This window comes from Hemiscyllium ocellatum, chromosome 44 (assembly GCF_020745735.1).
Source record: "Hemiscyllium ocellatum isolate sHemOce1 chromosome 44, sHemOce1.pat.X.cur, whole genome shotgun sequence".
Lineage (NCBI taxonomy): Eukaryota > Metazoa > Chordata > Chondrichthyes > Orectolobiformes > Hemiscylliidae > Hemiscyllium > Hemiscyllium ocellatum.
Window position 1 is genome coordinate 16,827,009 of NC_083444.1, and position 20,000 is coordinate 16,847,008.

General features: G+C 54.1%; 26 non-coding genes across 26 annotated transcripts; all 26 read left to right on the plus strand.

Annotated features, from left to right (window-relative positions):
• The first annotated feature begins 18 nt into the window (after nucleotides 1-18).
• On the plus strand, nucleotides 19-92 carry trnaq-cug (transfer RNA glutamine (anticodon CUG)). Its single transcript has one exon. It is a non-coding gene; the product is annotated as a tRNA-Gln (tRNA).
• A 245-nt stretch (nucleotides 93-337) lies between these two features.
• Nucleotides 338-409, plus strand: trnaq-uug (transfer RNA glutamine (anticodon UUG)). Its single transcript has one exon. It is a non-coding gene; the product is annotated as a tRNA-Gln (tRNA).
• A 1,202-nt stretch (nucleotides 410-1,611) lies between these two features.
• Nucleotides 1,612-1,683, plus strand: trnaq-cug (transfer RNA glutamine (anticodon CUG)). The gene has a single exon. It is a non-coding gene; the product is annotated as a tRNA-Gln (tRNA).
• Nucleotides 1,684-1,931: 248 nt separating this feature from the next.
• On the plus strand, nucleotides 1,932-2,002 carry trnaq-uug (transfer RNA glutamine (anticodon UUG)). Its single transcript has one exon. It is a non-coding gene; the product is annotated as a tRNA-Gln (tRNA).
• Nucleotides 2,003-3,214: 1,212 nt separating this feature from the next.
• Nucleotides 3,215-3,286, plus strand: trnaq-cug (transfer RNA glutamine (anticodon CUG)). The gene has a single exon. It is a non-coding gene; the product is annotated as a tRNA-Gln (tRNA).
• Nucleotides 3,287-3,534: 248 nt separating this feature from the next.
• trnaq-uug (transfer RNA glutamine (anticodon UUG)) lies at nucleotides 3,535-3,606 on the plus strand. The gene has a single exon. It is a non-coding gene; the product is annotated as a tRNA-Gln (tRNA).
• Nucleotides 3,607-4,813: 1,207 nt separating this feature from the next.
• Nucleotides 4,814-4,885, plus strand: trnaq-cug (transfer RNA glutamine (anticodon CUG)). The gene has a single exon. It is a non-coding gene; the product is annotated as a tRNA-Gln (tRNA).
• Nucleotides 4,886-5,134: 249 nt separating this feature from the next.
• trnaq-uug (transfer RNA glutamine (anticodon UUG)) lies at nucleotides 5,135-5,206 on the plus strand. The gene has a single exon. It is a non-coding gene; the product is annotated as a tRNA-Gln (tRNA).
• Nucleotides 5,207-6,413: 1,207 nt separating this feature from the next.
• Nucleotides 6,414-6,485, plus strand: trnaq-cug (transfer RNA glutamine (anticodon CUG)). Its single transcript has one exon. It is a non-coding gene; the product is annotated as a tRNA-Gln (tRNA).
• Nucleotides 6,486-6,733: 248 nt separating this feature from the next.
• trnaq-uug (transfer RNA glutamine (anticodon UUG)) lies at nucleotides 6,734-6,805 on the plus strand. Its single transcript has one exon. It is a non-coding gene; the product is annotated as a tRNA-Gln (tRNA).
• Nucleotides 6,806-8,013: 1,208 nt separating this feature from the next.
• Nucleotides 8,014-8,085, plus strand: trnaq-cug (transfer RNA glutamine (anticodon CUG)). Its single transcript has one exon. It is a non-coding gene; the product is annotated as a tRNA-Gln (tRNA).
• A 248-nt stretch (nucleotides 8,086-8,333) lies between these two features.
• Nucleotides 8,334-8,405, plus strand: trnaq-uug (transfer RNA glutamine (anticodon UUG)). Its single transcript has one exon. It is a non-coding gene; the product is annotated as a tRNA-Gln (tRNA).
• A 1,208-nt stretch (nucleotides 8,406-9,613) lies between these two features.
• Nucleotides 9,614-9,685, plus strand: trnaq-cug (transfer RNA glutamine (anticodon CUG)). The gene has a single exon. It is a non-coding gene; the product is annotated as a tRNA-Gln (tRNA).
• A 248-nt stretch (nucleotides 9,686-9,933) lies between these two features.
• Nucleotides 9,934-10,005, plus strand: trnaq-uug (transfer RNA glutamine (anticodon UUG)). The gene has a single exon. It is a non-coding gene; the product is annotated as a tRNA-Gln (tRNA).
• Nucleotides 10,006-11,213: 1,208 nt separating this feature from the next.
• On the plus strand, nucleotides 11,214-11,285 carry trnaq-cug (transfer RNA glutamine (anticodon CUG)). The gene has a single exon. It is a non-coding gene; the product is annotated as a tRNA-Gln (tRNA).
• Nucleotides 11,286-11,533: 248 nt separating this feature from the next.
• trnaq-uug (transfer RNA glutamine (anticodon UUG)) lies at nucleotides 11,534-11,605 on the plus strand. Its single transcript has one exon. It is a non-coding gene; the product is annotated as a tRNA-Gln (tRNA).
• A 1,208-nt stretch (nucleotides 11,606-12,813) lies between these two features.
• Nucleotides 12,814-12,885, plus strand: trnaq-cug (transfer RNA glutamine (anticodon CUG)). Its single transcript has one exon. It is a non-coding gene; the product is annotated as a tRNA-Gln (tRNA).
• A 248-nt stretch (nucleotides 12,886-13,133) lies between these two features.
• On the plus strand, nucleotides 13,134-13,205 carry trnaq-uug (transfer RNA glutamine (anticodon UUG)). The gene has a single exon. It is a non-coding gene; the product is annotated as a tRNA-Gln (tRNA).
• Nucleotides 13,206-14,413: 1,208 nt separating this feature from the next.
• On the plus strand, nucleotides 14,414-14,485 carry trnaq-cug (transfer RNA glutamine (anticodon CUG)). Its single transcript has one exon. It is a non-coding gene; the product is annotated as a tRNA-Gln (tRNA).
• A 248-nt stretch (nucleotides 14,486-14,733) lies between these two features.
• On the plus strand, nucleotides 14,734-14,805 carry trnaq-uug (transfer RNA glutamine (anticodon UUG)). Its single transcript has one exon. It is a non-coding gene; the product is annotated as a tRNA-Gln (tRNA).
• A 1,213-nt stretch (nucleotides 14,806-16,018) lies between these two features.
• On the plus strand, nucleotides 16,019-16,090 carry trnaq-cug (transfer RNA glutamine (anticodon CUG)). The gene has a single exon. It is a non-coding gene; the product is annotated as a tRNA-Gln (tRNA).
• A 248-nt stretch (nucleotides 16,091-16,338) lies between these two features.
• On the plus strand, nucleotides 16,339-16,410 carry trnaq-uug (transfer RNA glutamine (anticodon UUG)). Its single transcript has one exon. It is a non-coding gene; the product is annotated as a tRNA-Gln (tRNA).
• A 1,208-nt stretch (nucleotides 16,411-17,618) lies between these two features.
• Nucleotides 17,619-17,690, plus strand: trnaq-cug (transfer RNA glutamine (anticodon CUG)). Its single transcript has one exon. It is a non-coding gene; the product is annotated as a tRNA-Gln (tRNA).
• Nucleotides 17,691-17,938: 248 nt separating this feature from the next.
• Nucleotides 17,939-18,010, plus strand: trnaq-uug (transfer RNA glutamine (anticodon UUG)). Its single transcript has one exon. It is a non-coding gene; the product is annotated as a tRNA-Gln (tRNA).
• Nucleotides 18,011-19,218: 1,208 nt separating this feature from the next.
• trnaq-cug (transfer RNA glutamine (anticodon CUG)) lies at nucleotides 19,219-19,290 on the plus strand. Its single transcript has one exon. It is a non-coding gene; the product is annotated as a tRNA-Gln (tRNA).
• A 248-nt stretch (nucleotides 19,291-19,538) lies between these two features.
• On the plus strand, nucleotides 19,539-19,610 carry trnaq-uug (transfer RNA glutamine (anticodon UUG)). The gene has a single exon. It is a non-coding gene; the product is annotated as a tRNA-Gln (tRNA).
• Nucleotides 19,611-20,000: the final 390 nt, after the last annotated feature.

A 20,000-nucleotide genomic window follows, 5' to 3' on the forward strand; every position in this document is an offset into this window, starting at 1 on the left:
GCGGCGCTGCCATCTAGGGGTTCCATGGTGTAATGGTGAGCACTCTGGACTCTGAATCCAAGCGATCCGAGTTTCAAATCTCGGTGGAGCCTTTTTCGCTGGCAGCGTGAGCGATCGTCTTTGACAAAACTGCCGTTTCGCAAATTCTTGCACCCATGATGGATGTGGGCTGGTTTGCGACACTCCCCGGCGTCAAGCGCGCGAGCTACTTTTGCTCTACCCTGTACCACCCAAGTATTCCCTGCCACGGGCGCAGCAGCAAGAGACCAGATTCTGAACGTTGCTGCAAGTGTGAATGCAGGACAGCTCAGGCCTGCCTAAAGCAGGCCGCCCTGCTGGTTCCGTGGTGTAACGGTTAGCACTCTGGACTTTGAATCCAGCGAACCCGAGTTCGAATCTCGGCGAACCTCGACTCGTGTCGTCCCGTCCCTTGTTTAAATTGGACGTGCAGTGAAATCTGCCTACGGGCCAATTGTAAGAGCCGCCCCTTTCGCACCTTTGAGTCAGATCTCGTCACATTTCTGCAGAACGGCGAGCGCAGAATGATCCGATGCCGAGGTGGAGTCTTAAGCTCGTCACTGGTGCCTGCTTTTGCTCTCTCCTGAAACCACGGATGTGTTTTCTTCGAAGGACACAGCATTGAGAGACAAGCTGTCCGTCAAGCGGTGTTGTTTTTGGAGCTCCTCTCTGCTCTCGCGTCCCCAGACAGCTGGTGAAAAGGTGACAGCAATTGGAACGAGGCGCATGCTGGAGAGGTGCTCTTTTCTTGAATTTGATTCAACGATTCACACTTTCCCAAACAATTCACAGTAACAGCTGGACATAGAGAAACAGCAATTTTACGAGGGAGAGGAGCAGCAAAGCCAGGCCCCAAGCCTTACCATTCAACCAGTTTTCAGGGAATCAGGAACCTCAAATCCCAGTTTCAATCACTACAAAACGTAACAACGACATTTGCACACACAAGACAGTCCAGCGACATAAAAAACAGTGCATACAATACAGACTCCCGGAGAGCCAGGGACACGTGCTCTTGAACACGATCCGTCTGAGATCTCACTTTGCTTAAAAGCATTGCTCAGCGCAGCGCCGTCACAGCCATGGCCGCCGATCAGGGAGACAAACAGCAGCGGCGCTGTTCGAATAGCAGCTGTAGTGCAGATGCGCGACTTGTCCGACAGCTGTACTGAGCAGAAGGTAAACTGTGAGTGCGAAAGCGGAAGCCAAAGTGAAATGCCGGAAAGGCGATTGTCCAGCAGCTTGAAAGTTTGCCAGTGAGAGAGATTAGCGAGCAGTAGCCCGGCTCAGAGTTTGCTCATGGCCAACAGCAGCCCGCTCCCGCTGAGAACTAGGTTTCGTGGACAGGTTGGCAGATCTGGCACGGCCCGAGCTGCTTCCGAAAACTTCGGCAAAGTGGATTTCGGAGGCGCGGGCCACCGGCCTTACAGGGCAGCAGGCCGTGACAGCGTGGTTGCACTTGAGCAAGACCGAGTGCACGAGCTGCTGGATCAGCATCCACAGTTGCCGTCGTGATCCTTGTCGTTGCTGTTTCCACGCTTGACGAAGGAGGCAAACATCCTTGAGCAGTGATTCGGCGGCGCTGCCATCTAGGGTTCCATGGTGTAATGGTGAGCACTCTGGACTCTGAATCCAGCGATCCGAGTTCAAATCTCGGTGGAGCCTTTTCGCTGGCAGCGTGAGCGATCGTCTTTGACAAAACTGCCGGTTTCGCAAATTCTTGCACCCATGATGGATGTGGGCTGGTTTGCGACACTCCCCGGCGTCAAGCGCGCGAGCTACTTTTGCTCTACCCTGTACCACCCAAGTATTCCCTGCCACGGGCGCAGCAGCAAGAGACCAGATTCTGAGAGCGTTGCTGCAAGTGTGAATGCAGGACAGCTCAGGCCTGGCCTAAAGCAGGCCGCCCTGCTGGTTCCGTGTGTAACGGTTAGCACTCTGGACTTTGAATCCAGCGACCCGAGTTCGAATCTCGGCGGAACCTCGACTCGTTTCGTCGTCCCGTCCCTTGTTTAAATTGGGACGTGCGAGTGAAATCTGCCTACGGCCAATTGTAAGAGCCGCCCTTTTCGCACCTTTGAGTCAGATCTCGTCACATTTCTGCCAGAACGGCGAGCGCAGAATGATCCCGATGCCGAGGTGGAGTCTTAAGCTCGTCACTGGTGCCTGCTTTTGCTCTCTCCTGAACCACGGATGTGTTTTCTTCTTCGAAGGACACAGCATTGAGAGACAAGCTGCCGTCAAGCGGTGTTGTTTTTGGAGCTCCTCTCTGCGTTCCCCAGACAGCTGGTGAAAAGGTGACAGCAATTGGAACGAGGCGCATGCTGGAGAGGTGCTCTTTTCTTGAATTTGATTCAACGATTCACACTTTCCCAAACAATTCACAGTAACAGCTGGACATAGAGAAACAGCAATTTTACGAGGGAGAGGAGCAGCAAAGCCAGGCCCCAAGCCTTACCATTCAACCAGTTTTCAGGGAAATCAGGAACCTCAAATCCCAGTTTCAATCACTACAAAACGGTAACAACGACATTTGCACACACAAGACAGTCCAGCGACATAAAAAACAGTGCATACAATACAGACTCCCGGAGAGCCAGGACACGTGCTCTTGAACACGATCCGTCTGAGATCTCACTTTGCTTAAAAGCATTGCTCAGCGCAGCGCCGTCACAGCCATGGCCGCCGATCAGGGAGACAAACAGCAGCGGCGCTGTTCGAATAGGCAGCTGTAGTGCAGATGCGCGACTTGTCCGACAGCTGTACTGAGCAGGAAGGTAAACTGTGAGGTGCGAAAGCGGAAGCCAAAGTGAAATGCCGGAAAGGCGATTGTCCAGCAGCTTGAAAGTTTGCCAGTGAGAGAGATTAGCGAGCAGTAGCCCGGCTCAGAGTTGCTCATGGCCAACAGCAGCCCCGCTCCCGCTGAGAAACTAGGTTTCGTGGACAGGTTGGCAGATCTGGCACGGCCCGAGCTGCTTCCGAAAACTTCGGCAAAGTGGATTTCGGAGGCGCGGGCCACCGGCCTTACAGGGCAGCAGGCCGTGACAGCGTGGTTGCACTTGAGCAAGACCGAGTGCACGAGCTGCTGGATCAGCAGATCCACAGTTGCCGTCGTGATCCTTGTCGTTGCTGTTTCCACGCTTGACGAAGGAGGCAAACATCCTTGAGCAGTGATTCGGCGGCGCTGCCATCTAGGGGTTCCATGGTGTAATGGTGAGCACTCTGGACTCTGAATCCAGCGATCCGAGTTCAAATCTCGGTGGAGCCTTTTCGCTGGCAGCGTGAGCGATCGTCTTTGACAAAACTGCCGGTTTCGCAAATTCTTGCACCCATGATGGATGTGGGCTGGTTTGCGACACTCCCCGGCGTCAAGCGCGCGAGCTACTTTTGCTCTACCCTGTACCACCCAAGTATTCCCTGCCACGGGCGCAGCAGCAAGAGACCAGATTCTGAGAGCGTTGCTGCAAGTGTGAATGCAGGACAGCTCAGGCCTGGCCTAAAGCAGGCCGCCCTGCTGGTTCCGTGGTGTAACGGTTAGCACTCTGGACTTTGAATCCAGCGACCCGAGTTCGAATCTCGGCGGAACCTCGACTCGTTTCGTCCCGTCCCTTGTTTAAATTGGGACGTGCGAGTGAAATCTGCCTACGGGCCAATTGTAAGAGCCGCCCTTTTCGCACCTTTGAGTCAGATCTCGTCACATTTCTGCCAGAACGGCGAGCGCAGAATGATCCCGATGCCGAGGTGGAGTCTTAAGCTCGTCACTGGTGCCTGCTTTTGCTCTCTCCTGAACCACGGATGTGTTTTCTTCGAAGGACACAGCATTGAGAGACAAGCTGCCGTCAAGCGGTGTTGTTTTTGGAGCTCCTCTCTGCGTTCCCCAGACAGCTGGTGAAAAGGTGACAGCAATTGGAACGAGGCGCATGCTGGAGAGGTGCTCTTTTCTTGAATTTGATTCAACGATTCACACTTTCCCAAACAATTCACAGTAACAGCTGGACATAGAGAAACAGCAATTTTACGAGGGAGAGGAGCAGCAAAGCCAGGCCCCAAGCCTTACCATTCAACCAGTTTTCAGGGAAATCAGGAACCTCAAATCCAGTTTCAATCACTACAAAACGGTAACAACGACATTTGCACACACAAGACAGTCCAGCGACATAAAAAACAGTGCATACAATACAGACTCCCGGAGAGCCAGGGACACGTGCTCTTGAACACGATCCGTCTGAGATCTCACTTTGCTTAAAAGCATTGCTCAGCGCAGCGCCGTCACAGCCATGGCCGCCGATCAGGGAGACAAACAGCAGCGGCGCTGTTCGAATAGGCAGCTGTAGTGCAGATGCGCGACTTGTCCGACAGCTGTACTGAGCAGGAAGGTAAACTGTGAGGTGCGAAAGCGGAAGCCAAAGTGAAATGCCGGAAAGGCGATTGTCCAGCAGCTTGAAAGTTTGCCAGTGAGAGAGATTAGCGAGCAGTAGCCCGGCTCAGAGTTGCTCATGGCCAACAGCAGCCCCGCTCCCGCTGAGAAACTAGGTTTCGTGGACAGGTTGGCAGATCTGGCACGGCCCGAGCTGCTTCCGAAAACTTCGGCAAAGTGGATTTCGGAGGCGCGGGCCACCGGCCTTACAGGGCAGCAGGCCGTGACAGCGTGGTTGCACTTGAGCAAGACCGAGTGCACGAGCTGCTGGATCAGCAGATCCACAGTTGCCGTCGTGATCCTTGTCGTTGCTGTTTCCACGCTTGACGAAGGAGGCAAACATCCTTGAGCAGTGATTCGGCGGCGCTGCCATCTAGGGGTTCCATGGTGTAATGGTGAGCACTCTGGACTCTGAATCCAGCGATCCGAGTTCAAATCTCGGTGGAGCCTTTTTCGCTGGCAGCGTGAGCGATCGTCTTTGACAAAACTGCCGGTTTCGCAAATTCTTGCACCCATGATGGATGTGGGCTGGTTTGCGACACTCCCCGGCGTCAAGCGCGCGAGCTACTTTTGCTCTACCCTGTACCACCCAAGTATTCCCTGCCACGGGCGCAGCAGCAAGAGACCAGATTCTGAGAGCGTTGCTGCAAGTGTGAATGCAGGACAGCTCAGGCCTGGCCTAAAGCAGGCCGCCCTGCTGGTTCCGTGGTGTAACGGTTAGCACTCTGGACTTTGAATCCAGCGACCCGAGTTCGAATCTCGGCGGAACCTCGACTCGTTTCGTCCCGTCCCTTGTTTAAATTGGGACGTGCGAGTGAAATCTGCCTACGGGCCAATTGTAAGAGCCGCCCTTTTCGCACCTTTGAGTCAGATCTCGTCACATTTCTGCCAGAACGGCGAGCGCAGAATGATCCCGATGCCGAGGTGGAGTCTTAAGCTCGTCACTGGTGCCTGCTTTTGCTCTCTCCTGAACCACGGATGTGTTTTCTTCGAAGGACACAGCATTGAGAGACAAGCTGCCGTCAAGCGGTGTTGTTTTTGGAGCTCCTCTCTGCGTTCCCCAGACAGCTGGTGAAAAGGTGACAGCAATTGGAACGAGGCGCATGCTGGAGAGGTGCTCTTTTCTTGAATTTGATTCAACGATTCACACTTTCCCAAACAATTCACAGTAACAGCTGGACATAGAGAAACAGCAATTTTACGAGGGAGAGGAGCAGCAAAGCCAGGCCCCAAGCCTTACCATTCAACCAGTTTTCAGGGAAATCAGGAACCTCAAATCCCAGTTTCAATCACTACAAAACGGTAACAACGACATTTGCACACACAAGACAGTCCAGCGACATAAAAACAGTGCATACAATACAGACTCCCGGAGAGCCAGGGACACGTGCTCTTGAACACGATCCGTCTGAGATCTCACTTTGCTTAAAAGCATTGCTCAGCGCAGCGCCGTCACAGCCATGGCCGCCGATCAGGGAGACAAACAGCAGCGGCGCTGTTCGAATAGGCAGCTGTAGTGCAGATGCGCGACTTGTCCGACAGCTGTACTGAGCAGGAAGGTAAACTGTGAGGTGCGAAAGCGGAAGCCAAAGTGAAATGCCGGAAAGGCGATTGTCCAGCAGCTTGAAAGTTTGCCAGTGAGAGAGATTAGCGAGCAGTAGCCCGGCTCAGAGTTGCTCATGGCCAACAGCAGCCCCGCTCCCGCTGAGAAACTAGGTTTCGTGGACAGGTTGGCAGATCTGGCACGGCCCGAGCTGCTTCCGAAAACTTCGGCAAAGTGGATTTCGGAGGCGCGGGCCACCGGCCTTACAGGGCAGCAGGCCGTGACAGCGTGGTTGCACTTGAGCAAGACCGAGTGCACGAGCTGCTGGATCAGCAGATCCACAGTTGCCGTCGTGATCCTTGTCGTTGCTGTTTCCACGCTTGACGAAGGAGGCAAACATCCTTGAGCAGTGATTCGGCGGCGCTGCCATCTAGGGGTTCCATGGTGTAATGGTGAGCACTCTGGACTCTGAATCCAGCGATCCGAGTTCAAATCTCGGTGGAGCCTTTTCGCTGGCAGCGTGAGCGATCGTCTTTGACAAAACTGCCGGTTTCGCAAATTCTTGCACCCATGATGGATGTGGGCTGGTTTGCGACACTCCCCGGCGTCAAGCGCGCGAGCTACTTTTGCTCTACCCTGTACCACCCAAGTATTCCCTGCCACGGGCGCAGCAGCAAGAGACCAGATTCTGAGAGCGTTGCTGCAAGTGTGAATGCAGGACAGCTCAGGCCTGGCCTAAAGCAGGCCGCCCTGCTGGTTCCGTGGTGTAACGGTTAGCACTCTGGACTTTGAATCCAGCGATCCGAGTTCGAATCTCGGCGGAACCTCGACTCGTTTCGTCCCGTCCCTTGTTTAAATTGGGACGTGCGAGTGAAATCTGCCTACGGGCCAATTGTAAGAGCCGCCCTTTTCGCACCTTTGAGTCAGATCTCGTCACATTTCTGCCAGAACGGCGAGCGCAGAATGATCCCGATGCCGAGGTGGAGTCTTAAGCTCGTCACTGGTGCCTGCTTTTGCTCTCTCCTGAACCACGGATGTGTTTTCTTCGAAGGACACAGCATTGAGAGACAAGCTGCCGTCAAGCGGTGTTGTTTTTGGAGCTCCTCTCTGCGTTCCCCAGACAGCTGGTGAAAAGGTGACAGCAATTGGAACGAGGCGCATGCTGGAGAGGTGCTCTTTTCTTGAATTTGATTCAACGATTCACACTTTCCCAAACAATTCACAGTAACAGCTGGACATAGAGAAACAGCAATTTTACGAGGGAGAGGAGCAGCAAAGCCAGGCCCCAAGCCTTACCATTCAACCAGTTTTCAGGGAAATCAGGAACCTCAAATCCCAGTTTCAATCACTACAAAACGGTAACAACGACATTTGCACACACAAGACAGTCCAGCGACATAAAAAACAGTGCATACAATACAGACTCCCGGAGAGCCAGGGACACGTGCTCTTGAACACGATCCGTCTGAGATCTCACTTTGCTTAAAAGCATTGCTCAGCGCAGCGCCGTCACAGCCATGGCCGCCGATCAGGGAGACAAACAGCAGCGGCGCTGTTCGAATAGGCAGCTGTAGTGCAGATGCGCGACTTGTCCGACAGCTGTACTGAGCAGGAAGGTAAACTGTGAGGTGCGAAAGCGGAAGCCAAAGTGAAATGCCGGAAAGGCGATTGTCCAGCAGCTTGAAAGTTTGCCAGTGAGAGAGATTAGCGAGCAGTAGCCCGGCTCAGAGTTGCTCATGGCCAACAGCAGCCCCGCTCCCGCTGAGAAACTAGGTTTCGTGGACAGGTTGGCAGATCTGGCACGGCCCGAGCTGCTTCCGAAAACTTCGGCAAAGTGGATTTCGGAGGCGCGGGCCACCGGCCTTACAGGGCAGCAGGCCGTGACAGCGTGGTTGCACTTGAGCAAGACCGAGTGCACGAGCTGCTGGATCAGCAGATCCACAGTTGCCGTCGTGATCCTTGTCGTTGCTGTTTCCACGCTTGACGAAGGAGGCAAACATCCTTGAGCAGTGATTCGGCGGCGCTGCCATCTAGGGGTTCCATGGTGTAATGGTGAGCACTCTGGACTCTGAATCCAGCGATCCGAGTTCAAATCTCGGTGGAGCCTTTTCGCTGGCAGCGTGAGCGATCGTCTTTGACAAAACTGCCGGTTTCGCAAATTCTTGCACCCATGATGGATGTGGGCTGGTTTGCGACACTCCCCGGCGTCAAGCGCGCGAGCTACTTTTGCTCTACCCTGTACCACCCAAGTATTCCCTGCCACGGGCGCAGCAGCAAGAGACCAGATTCTGAGAGCGTTGCTGCAAGTGTGAATGCAGGACAGCTCAGGCCTGGCCTAAAGCAGGCCGCCCTGCTGGTTCCGTGGTGTAACGGTTAGCACTCTGGACTTTGAATCCAGCGACCCGAGTTCGAATCTCGGCGGAACCTCGACTCGTTTCGTCCCGTCCCTTGTTTAAATTGGGACGTGCGAGTGAAATCTGCCTACGGGCCAATTGTAAGAGCCGCCCTTTTCGCACCTTTGAGTCAGATCTCGTCACATTTCTGCCAGAACGGCGAGCGCAGAATGATCCCGATGCCGAGGTGGAGTCTTAAGCTCGTCACTGGTGCCTGCTTTTGCTCTCTCCTGAACCACGGATGTGTTTTCTTCGAAGGACACAGCATTGAGAGACAAGCTGCCGTCAAGCGGTGTTGTTTTTGGAGCTCCTCTCTGCGTTCCCCAGACAGCTGGTGAAAAGGTGACAGCAATTGGAACGAGGCGCATGCTGGAGAGGTGCTCTTTTCTTGAATTTGATTCAACGATTCACACTTTCCCAAACAATTCACAGTAACAGCTGGACATAGAGAAACAGCAATTTTACGAGGGAGAGGAGCAGCAAAGCCAGGCCCCAAGCCTTACCATTCAACCAGTTTTCAGGGAAATCAGGAACCTCAAATCCCAGTTTCAATCACTACAAAACGGTAACAACGACATTTGCACACACAAGACAGTCCAGCGACATAAAAAACAGTGCATACAATACAGACTCCCGGAGAGCCAGGGACACGTGCTCTTGAACACGATCCGTCTGAGATCTCACTTTGCTTAAAAGCATTGCTCAGCGCAGCGCCGTCACAGCCATGGCCGCCGATCAGGGAGACAAACAGCAGCGGCGCTGTTCGAATAGGCAGCTGTAGTGCAGATGCGCGACTTGTCCGACAGCTGTACTGAGCAGGAAGGTAAACTGTGAGGTGCGAAAGCGGAAGCCAAAGTGAAATGCCGGAAAGGCGATTGTCCAGCAGCTTGAAAGTTTGCCAGTGAGAGAGATTAGCGAGCAGTAGCCCGGCTCAGAGTTGCTCATGGCCAACAGCAGCCCCGCTCCCGCTGAGAAACTAGGTTTCGTGGACAGGTTGGCAGATCTGGCACGGCCCGAGCTGCTTCCGAAAACTTCGGCAAAGTGGATTTCGGAGGCGCGGGCCACCGGCCTTACAGGGCAGCAGGCCGTGACAGCGTGGTTGCACTTGAGCAAGACCGAGTGCACGAGCTGCTGGATCAGCAGATCCACAGTTGCCGTCGTGATCCTTGTCGTTGCTGTTTCCACGCTTGACGAAGGAGGCAAACATCCTTGAGCAGTGATTCGGCGGCGCTGCCATCTAGGGGTTCCATGGTGTAATGGTGAGCACTCTGGACTCTGAATCCAGCGATCCGAGTTCAAATCTCGGTGGAGCCTTTTCGCTGGCAGCGTGAGCGATCGTCTTTGACAAAACTGCCGGTTTCGCAAATTCTTGCACCCATGATGGATGTGGGCTGGTTTGCGACACTCCCCGGCGTCAAGCGCGCGAGCTACTTTTGCTCTACCCTGTACCACCCAAGTATTCCCTGCCACGGGCGCAGCAGCAAGAGACCAGATTCTGAGAGCGTTGCTGCAAGTGTGAATGCAGGACAGCTCAGGCCTGGCCTAAAGCAGGCCGCCCTGCTGGTTCCGTGGTGTAACGGTTAGCACTCTGGACTTTGAATCCAGCGACCCGAGTCCGAATCTCGGCGGAACCTCGACTCGTTTCGTCCCGTCCCTTGTTTAAATTGGGACGTGCGAGTGAAATCTGCCTACGGGCCAATTGTAAGAGCCGCCCTTTTCGCACCTTTGAGTCAGATCTCGTCACATTTCTGCCAGAACGGCGAGCGCAGAATGATCCCGATGCCGAGGTGGAGTCTTAAGCTCGTCACTGGTGCCTGCTTTTGCTCTCTCCTGAACCACGGATGTGTTTTCTTCGAAGGACACAGCATTGAGAGACAAGCTGCCGTCAAGCGGTGTTGTTTTTGGAGCTCCTCTCTGCGTTCCCCAGACAGCTGGTGAAAAGGTGACAGCAATTGGAACGAGGCGCATGCTGGAGAGGTGCTCTTTTCTTGAATTTGATTCAACGATTCACACTTTCCCAAACAATTCACAGTAACAGCTGGACATAGAGAAACAGCAATTTTACGAGGGAGAGGAGCAGCAAAGCCAGGCCCCAAGCCTTACCATTCAACCAGTTTTCAGGGAAATCAGGAACCTCAAATCCCAGTTTCAATCACTACAAAACGGTAACAACGACATTTGCACACACAAGACAGTCCAGCGACATAAAAAACAGTGCATACAATACAGACTCCCGGAGAGCCAGGGACACGTGCTCTTGAACACGATCCGTCTGAGATCTCACTTTGCTTAAAAGCATTGCTCAGCGCAGCGCCGTCACAGCCATGGCCGCCGATCAGGGAGACAAACAGCAGCGGCGCTGTTCGAATAGGCAGCTGTAGTGCAGATGCGCGACTTGTCCGACAGCTGTACTGAGCAGGAAGGTAAACTGTGAGGTGCGAAAGCGGAAGCCAAAGTGAAATGCCGGAAAGGCGATTGTCCAGCAGCTTGAAAGTTTGCCAGTGAGAGAGATTAGCGAGCAGTAGCCCGGCTCAGAGTTGCTCATGGCCAACAGCAGCCCCGCTCCCGCTGAGAAACTAGGTTTCGTGGACAGGTTGGCAGATCTGGCACGGCCCGAGCTGCTTCCGAAAACTTCGGCAAAGTGGATTTCGGAGGCGCGGGCCACCGGCCTTACAGGGCAGCAGGCCGTGACAGCGTGGTTGCACTTGAGCAAGACCGAGTGCACGAGCTGCTGGATCAGCAGATCCACAGTTGCCGTCGTGATCCTTGTCGTTGCTGTTTCCACGCTTGACGAAGGAGGCAAACATCCTTGAGCAGTGATTCGGCGGCGCTGCCATCTAGGGGTTCCATGGTGTAATGGTGAGCACTCTGGACTCTGAATCCAGCGATCCGAGTTCAAATCTCGGTGGAGCCTTTTCGCTGGCAGCGTGAGCGATCGTCTTTGACAAAACTGCCGGTTTCGCAAATTCTTGCACCCATGATGGATGTGGGCTGGTTTGCGACACTCCCCGGCGTCAAGCGCGCGAGCTACTTTTGCTCTACCCTGTACCACCCAAGTATTCCCTGCCACGGGCGCAGCAGCAAGAGACCAGATTCTGAGAGCGTTGCTGCAAGTGTGAATGCAGGACAGCTCAGGCCTGGCCTAAAGCAGGCCGCCCTGCTGGTTCCGTGGTGTAACGGTTAGCACTCTGGACTTTGAATCCAGCGACCCGAGTTCGAATCTCGGCGGAACCTCGACTCGTTTCGTCCCGTCCCTTGTTTAAATTGGGACGTGCGAGTGAAATCTGCCTACGGGCCAATTGTAAGAGCCGCCCTTTTCGCACCTTTGAGTCAGATCTCGTCACATTTCTGCCAGAACGGCGAGCGCAGAATGATCCCGATGCCGAGGTGGAGTCTTAAGCTCGTCACTGGTGCCTGCTTTTGCTCTCTCCTGAACCACGGATGTGTTTTCTTCGAAGGACACAGCATTGAGAGACAAGCTGCCGTCAAGCGGTGTTGTTTTTGGAGCTCCTCTCTGCGTTCCCCAGACAGCTGGTGAAAAGGTGACAGCAATTGGAACGAGGCGCATGCTGGAGAGGTGCTCTTTTCTTGAATTTGATTCAACGATTCACACTTTCCCAAACAATTCACAGTAACAGCTGGACATAGAGAAACAGCAATTTTACGAGGGAGAGGAGCAGCAAAGCCAGGCCCCAAGCCTTACCATTCAACCAGTTTTCAGGGAAATCAGGAACCTCAAATCCCAGTTTCAATCACTACAAAACGGTAACAACGACATTTGCACACACAAGACAGTCCAGCGACATAAAAAACAGTGCATACAATACAGACTCCCGGAGAGCCAGGGACACGTGCTCTTGAACACGATCCGTCTGAGATCTCACTTTGCTTAAAAGCATTGCTCAGCGCAGCGCCGTCACAGCCATGGCCGCCGATCAGGGAGACAAACAGCAGCGGCGCTGTTCGAATAGGCAGCTGTAGTGCAGATGCGCGACTTGTCCGACAGCTGTACTGAGCAGGAAGGTAAACTGTGAGGTGCGAAAGCGGAAGCCAAAGTGAAATGCCGGAAAGGCGATTGTCCAGCAGCTTGAAAGTTTGCCAGTGAGAGAGATTAGCGAGCAGTAGCCCGGCTCAGAGTTGCTCATGGCCAACAGCAGCCCCGCTCCCGCTGAGAAACTAGGTTTCGTGGACAGGTTGGCAGATCTGGCACGGCCCGAGCTGCTTCCGAAAACTTCGGCAAAGTGGATTTCGGAGGCGCGGGCCACCGGCCTTACAGGGCAGCAGGCCGTGACAGCGTGGTTGCACTTGAGCAAGACCGAGTGCACGAGCTGCTGGATCAGCAGATCCACAGTTGCCGTCGTGATCCTTGTCGTTGCTGTTTCCACGCTTGACGAAGGAGGCAAACATCCTTGAGCAGTGATTCGGCGGCGCTGCCATCTAGGGGTTCCATGGTGTAATGGTGAGCACTCTGGACTCTGAATCCAGCGATCCGAGTTCAAATCTCGGTGGAGCCTTTTCGCTGGCAGCGTGAGCGATCGTCTTTGACAAAACTGCCGGTTTCGCAAATTCTTGCACCCATGATGGATGTGGGCTGGTTTGCGACACTCCCCGGCGTCAAGCGCGCGAGCTACTTTTGCTCTACCCTGTACCACCCAAGTATTCCCTGCCACGGGCGCAGCAGCAAGAGACCAGATTCTGAGAGCGTTGCTGCAAGTGTGAATGCAGGACAGCTCAGGCCTGGCCTAAAGCAGGCCGCCCTGCTGGTTCCGTGGTGTAACGGTTAGCACTCTGGACTTTGAATCCAGCGATCCGAGTTCGAATCTCGGCGGAACCTCGACTCGTTTCGTCCCGTCCCTTGTTTAAATTGGGACGTGCGAGTGAAATCTGCCTACGGGCCAATTGTAAGAGCCGCCCTTTTCGCACCTTTGAGTCAGATCTCGTCACATTTCTGCCAGAACGGCGAGCGCAGAATGATCCCGATGCCGAGGTGGAGTCTTAAGCTCGTCACTGGTGCCTGCTTTTGCTCTCTCCTGAACCACGGATGTGTTTTCTTCGAAGGACACAGCATTGAGAGACAAGCTGCCGTCAAGCGGTGTTGTTTTTGGAGCTCCTCTCTGCGTTCCCCAGACAGCTGGTGAAAAGGTGACAGCAATTGGAACGAGGCGCATGCTGGAGAGGTGCTCTTTTCTTGAATTTGATTCAACGATTCACACTTTCCCAAACAATTCACAGTAACAGCTGGACATAGAGAAACAGCAATTTTACGAGGGAGAGGAGCAGCAAAGCCAGGCCCCAAGCCTTACCATTCAACCAGTTTTCAGGGAAATCAGGAACCTCAAATCCCAGTTTCAATCACTACAAAACGGTAACAACGACATTTGCACACACAAGACAGTCCAGCGACATAAAAAACAGTGCATACAATACAGACTCCCGGAGAGCCAGGGACACGTGCTCTTGAACACGATCCGTCTGAGATCTCACTTTGCTTAAAAGCATTGCTCAGCGCAGCGCCGTCACAGCCATGGCCGCCGATCAGGGAGACAAACAGCAGCGGCGCTGTTCGAATAGGCAGCTGTAGTGCAGATGCGCGACTTGTCCGACAGCTGTACTGAGCAGGAAGGTAAACTGTGAGGTGCGAAAGCGGAAGCCAAAGTGAAATGCCGGAAAGGCGATTGTCCAGCAGCTTGAAAGTTTGCCAGTGAGAGAGATTAGCGAGCAGTAGCCCGGCTCAGAGTTGCTCATGGCCAACAGCAGCCCCGCTCCCGCTGAGAAACTAGGTTTCGTGGACAGGTTGGCAGATCTGGCACGGCCCGAGCTGCTTCCGAAAACTTCGGCAAAGTGGATTTCGGAGGCGCGGGCCACCGGCCTTACAGGGCAGCAGGCCGTGACAGCGTGGTTGCACTTGAGCAAGACCGAGTGCACGAGCTGCTGGATCAGCAGATCCACAGTTGCCGTCGTGATCCTTGTCGTTGCTGTTTCCACGCTTGACGAAGGAGGCAAACATCCTTGAGCAGTGATTCGGCGGCGCTGCCATCTAGGGGTTCCATGGTGTAATGGTGAGCACTCTGGACTCTGAATCCAGCGATCCGAGTTCAAATCTCGGTGGAGCCTTTTCGCTGGCAGCGTGAGCGATCGTCTTTGACAAAACTGCCGGTTTCGCAAATTCTTGCACCCATGATGGATGTGGGCTGGTTTGCGACACTCCCCGGCGTCAAGCGCGCGAGCTACTTTTGCTCTACCCTGTACCACCCAAGTATTCCCTGCCACGGGCGCAGCAGCAAGAGACCAGATTCTGAGAGCGTTGCTGCAAGTGTGAATGCAGGACAGCTCAGGCCTGGCCTAAAGCAGGCCGCCCTGCTGGTTCCGTGGTGTAACGGTTAGCACTCTGGACTTTGAATCCAGCGACCCGAGTTCGAATCTCGGCGGAACCTCGACTCGTTTCGTTTCGTCCCGTCCCTTGTTTAAATTGGGACGTGCGAGTGAAATCTGCCTACGGGCCAATTGTAAGAGCCGCCCTTTTCGCACCTTTGAGTCAGATCTCGTCACATTTCTGCCAGAACGGCGAGCGCAGAATGATCCCGATGCCGAGGTGGAGTCTTAAGCTCGTCACTGGTGCCTGCTTTTGCTCTCTCCTGAACCACGGATGTGTTTTCTTCGAAGGACACAGCATTGAGAGACAAGCTGCCGTCAAGCGGTGTTGTTTTTGGAGCTCCTCTCTGCGTTCCCCAGACAGCTGGTGAAAAGGTGACAGCAATTGGAACGAGGCGCATGCTGGAGAGGTGCTCTTTTCTTGAATTTGATTCAACGATTCACACTTTCCCAAACAATTCACAGTAACAGCTGGACATAGAGAAACAGCAATTTTACGAGGGAGAGGAGCAGCAAAGCCAGGCCCCAAGCCTTACCATTCAACCAGTTTTCAGGGAAATCAGGAACCTCAAATCCCAGTTTCAATCACTACAAAACGGTAACAACGACATTTGCACACACAAGACAGTCCAGCGACATAAAAAACAGTGCATACAATACAGACTCCCGGAGAGCCAGGGACACGTGCTCTTGAACACGATCCGTCTGAGATCTCACTTTGCTTAAAAGCATTGCTCAGCGCAGCGCCGTCACAGCCATGGCCGCCGATCAGGGAGACAAACAGCAGCGGCGCTGTTCGAATAGGCAGCTGTAGTGCAGATGCGCGACTTGTCCGACAGCTGTACTGAGCAGGAAGGTAAACTGTGAGGTGCGAAAGCGGAAGCCAAAGTGAAATGCCGGAAAGGCGATTGTCCAGCAGCTTGAAAGTTTGCCAGTGAGAGAGATTAGCGAGCAGTAGCCCGGCTCAGAGTTGCTCATGGCCAACAGCAGCCCCGCTCCCGCTGAGAAACTAGGTTTCGTGGACAGGTTGGCAGATCTGGCACGGCCCGAGCTGCTTCCGAAAACTTCGGCAAAGTGGATTTCGGAGGCGCGGGCCACCGGCCTTACAGGGCAGCAGGCCGTGACAGCGTGGTTGCACTTGAGCAAGACCGAGTGCACGAGCTGCTGGATCAGCAGATCCACAGTTGCCGTCGTGATCCTTGTCGTTGCTGTTTCCACGCTTGACGAAGGAGGCAAACATCCTTGAGCAGTGATTCGGCGGCGCTGCCATCTAGGGGTTCCATGGTGTAATGGTGAGCACTCTGGACTCTGAATCCAGCGATCCGAGTTCAAATCTCGGTGGAGCCTTTTCGCTGGCAGCGTGAGCGATCGTCTTTGACAAAACTGCCGGTTTCGCAAATTCTTGCACCCATGATGGATGTGGGCTGGTTTGCGACACTCCCCGGCGTCAAGCGCGCGAGCTACTTTTGCTCTACCCTGTACCACCCAAGTATTCCCTGCCACGGGCGCAGCAGCAAGAGACCAGATTCTGAGAGCGTTGCTGCAAGTGTGAATGCAGGACAGCTCAGGCCTGGCCTAAAGCAGGCCGCCCTGCTGGTTCCGTGGTGTAACGGTTAGCACTCTGGACTTTGAATCCAGCGATCCGAGTTCGAATCTCGGCGGAACCTCGACTCGTTTCGTCCCGTCCCTTGTTTAAATTGGGACGTGCGAGTGAAATCTGCCTACGGGCCAATTGTAAGAGCCGCCCTTTTCGCACCTTTGAGTCAGATCTCGTCACATTTCTGCCAGAACGGCGAGCGCAGAATGATCCCGATGCCGAGGTGGAGTCTTAAGCTCGTCACTGGTGCCTGCTTTTGCTCTCTCCTGAACCACGGATGTGTTTTCTTCGAAGGACACAGCATTGAGAGACAAGCTGCCGTCAAGCGGTGTTGTTTTTGGAGCTCCTCTCTGCGTTCCCCAGACAGCTGGTGAAAAGGTGACAGCAATTGGAACGAGGCGCATGCTGGAGAGGTGCTCTTTTCTTGAATTTGATTCAACGATTCACACTTTCCCAAACAATTCACAGTAACAGCTGGACATAGAGAAACAGCAATTTTACGAGGGAGAGGAGCAGCAAAGCCAGGCCCCAAGCCTTACCATTCAACCAGTTTTCAGGGAAATCAGGAACCTCAAATCCCAGTTTCAATCACTACAAAACGGTAACAACGACATTTGCACACACAAGACAGTCCAGCGACATAAAAAACAGTGCATACAATACAGACTCCCGGAGAGCCAGGGACACGTGCTCTTGAACACGATCCGTCTGAGATCTCACTTTGCTTAAAAGCATTGCTCAGCGCAGCGCCGTCACAGCCATGGCCGCCGATCAGGGAGACAAACAGCAGCGGCGCTGTTCGAATAGGCAGCTGTAGTGCAGATGCGCGACTTGTCCGACAGCTGTACTGAGCAGGAAGGTAAACTGTGAGGTGCGAAAGCGGAAGCCAAAGTGAAATGCCGGAAAGGCGATTGTCCAGCAGCTTGAAAGTTTGCCAGTGAGAGAGATTAGCGAGCAGTAGCCCGGCTCAGAGTTGCTCATGGCCAACAGCAGCCCCGCTCCCGCTGAGAAACTAGGTTTCGTGGACAGGTTGGCAGATCTGGCACGGCCCGAGCTGCTTCCGAAAACTTCGGCAAAGTGGATTTCGGAGGCGCGGGCCACCGGCCTTACAGGGCAGCAGGCCGTGACAGCGTGGTTGCACTTGAGCAAGACCGAGTGCACGAGCTGCTGGATCAGCAGATCCACAGTTGCCGTCGTGATCCTTGTCGTTGCTGTTTCCACGCTTGACGAAGGAGGCAAACATCCTTGAGCAGTGATTCGGCGGCGCTGCCATCTAGGGGTTCCATGGTGTAATGGTGAGCACTCTGGACTCTGAATCCAGCGATCCGAGTTCAAATCTCGGTGGAGCCTTTTCGCTGGCAGCGTGAGCGATCGTCTTTGACAAAACTGCCGGTTTCGCAAATTCTTGCACCCATGATGGATGTGGGCTGGTTTGCGACACTCCCCGGCGTCAAGCGCGCGAGCTACTTTTGCTCTACCCTGTACCACCCAAGTATTCCCTGCCACGGGCGCAGCAGCAAGAGACCAGATTCTGAGAGCGTTGCTGCAAGTGTGAATGCAGGACAGCTCAGGCCTGGCCTAAAGCAGGCCGCCCTGCTGGTTCCGTGGTGTAACGGTTAGCACTCTGGACTTTGAATCCAGCGATCCGAGTTCGAATCTCGGCGGAACCTCGACTCGTTTCGTCCCGTCCCTTGTTTAAATTGGGACGTGCGAGTGAAATCTGCCTACGGGCCAATTGTAAGAGCCGCCCTTTTCGCACCTTTGAGTCAGATCTCGTCACATTTCTGCCAGAACGGCGAGCGCAGAATGATCCCGATGCCGAGGTGGAGTCTTAAGCTCGTCACTGGTGCCTGCTTTTGCTCTCTCCTGAACCACGGATGTGTTTTCTTCGAAGGACACAGCATTGAGAGACAAGCTGCCGTCAAGCGGTGTTGTTTTTGGAGCTCCTCTCTGCGTTCCCCAGACAGCTGGTGAAAAGGTGACAGCAATTGGAACGAGGCGCATGCTGGAGAGGTGCTCTTTTCTTGAATTTGATTCAACGATTCACACTTTCCCAAACAATTCACAGTAACAGCTGGACATAGAGAAACAGCAATTTTACGAGGGAGAGGAGCAGCAAAGCCAGGCCCCAAGCCTTACCATTCAACCAGTTTTCAGGGAAATCAGGAACCTCAAATCCCAGTTTCAATCACTACAAAACGGTAACAACGACATTTGCACACACAAGACAGTCCAGCGACATAAAAAACAGTGCATACAATACAGACTCCCGGAGAGCCAGGGACACGTGCTCTTGAACACGATCCGTCTGAGATCTCACTTTGCTTAAAAGCATTGCTCAGCGCAGCGCCGTCACAGCCATGGCCGCCGATCAGGGAGACAAACAGCAGCGGCGCTGTTCGAATAGGCAGCTGTAGTGCAGATGCGCGACTTGTCCGACAGCTGTACTGAGCAGGAAGGTAAACTGTGAGGTGCGAAAGCGGAAGCCAAAGTGAAATGCCGGAAAGGCGATTGTCCAGCAGCTTGAAAGTTTGCCAGTGAGAGAGATTAGCGAGCAGTAGCCCGGCTCAGAGTTGCTCATGGCCAACAGCAGCCCCGCTCCCGCTGAGAAACTAGGTTTCGTGGACAGGTTGGCAGATCTGGCACGGCCCGAGCTGCTTCCGAAAACTTCGGCAAAGTGGATTTCGGAGGCGCGGGCCACCGGCCTTACAGGGCAGCAGGCCGTGACAGCGTGGTTGCACTTGAGCAAGACCGAGTGCACGAGCTGCTGGATCAGCAGATCCACAGTTGCCGTCGTGATCCTTGTCGTTGCTGTTTCCACGCTTGACGAAGGAGGCAAACATCCTTGAGCAGTGATTCGGCAGCGCTGCCATCTAGGGGTTCCATGGTGTAATGGTGAGCACTCTGGACTCTGAATCCAGCGATCCGAGTTCAAATCTCGGTGGAGCCTTTTCGCTGGCAGCGTGAGCGATCGTCTTTGACAAAACTGCCGGTTTCGCAAATTCTTGCACCCATGATGGATGTGGGCTGGTTTGCGACACTCCCCGGCGTCAAGCGCGCGAGCTACTTTTGCTCTACCCTGTACCACCCAAGTATTCCCTGCCACGGGCGCAGCAGCAAGAGACCAGATTCTGAGAGCGTTGCTGCAAGTGTAAATGCAGGACAGCTCAGGCCTGGCCTAAAACAGGCCGCCCTGCTGGTTCCGTGGTGTAACGGTTAGCACTCTGGACTTTGAATCCAGCGACCCGAGTCCGAATCTCGGCGGAACCTCGACTTGTTTCGTCCCGTCCCTTGTTTAAATTGGGACGTGCGAGTGAAATCTGCCTACGGGCCAATTGTAAGAGCCGCCCTTTTCGCACCTTTGAGTCAGATCTCGTCACATTTCTGCCAGAACGGCGAGCGCAGAATGATCCCGATGCCGAGGTGGAGTCTTAAGCTCGTCACTGGTGCCTGCTTTTGCTCTCTCCTGAACCACGGATGTGTTTTCTTCGAAGGACACAGCATTGAGAGACAAGCTGCCGTCAAGCGGTGTTGTTTTTGGAGCTCCTCTCTGCGTTCCCCAGACAGCTGGTGAAAAGGTGACAGCAATTGGAACGAGGCGCATGCTGGAGAGGTGCTCTTTTCTTGAATTTGATTCAACGATTCACACTTTCCCAAACA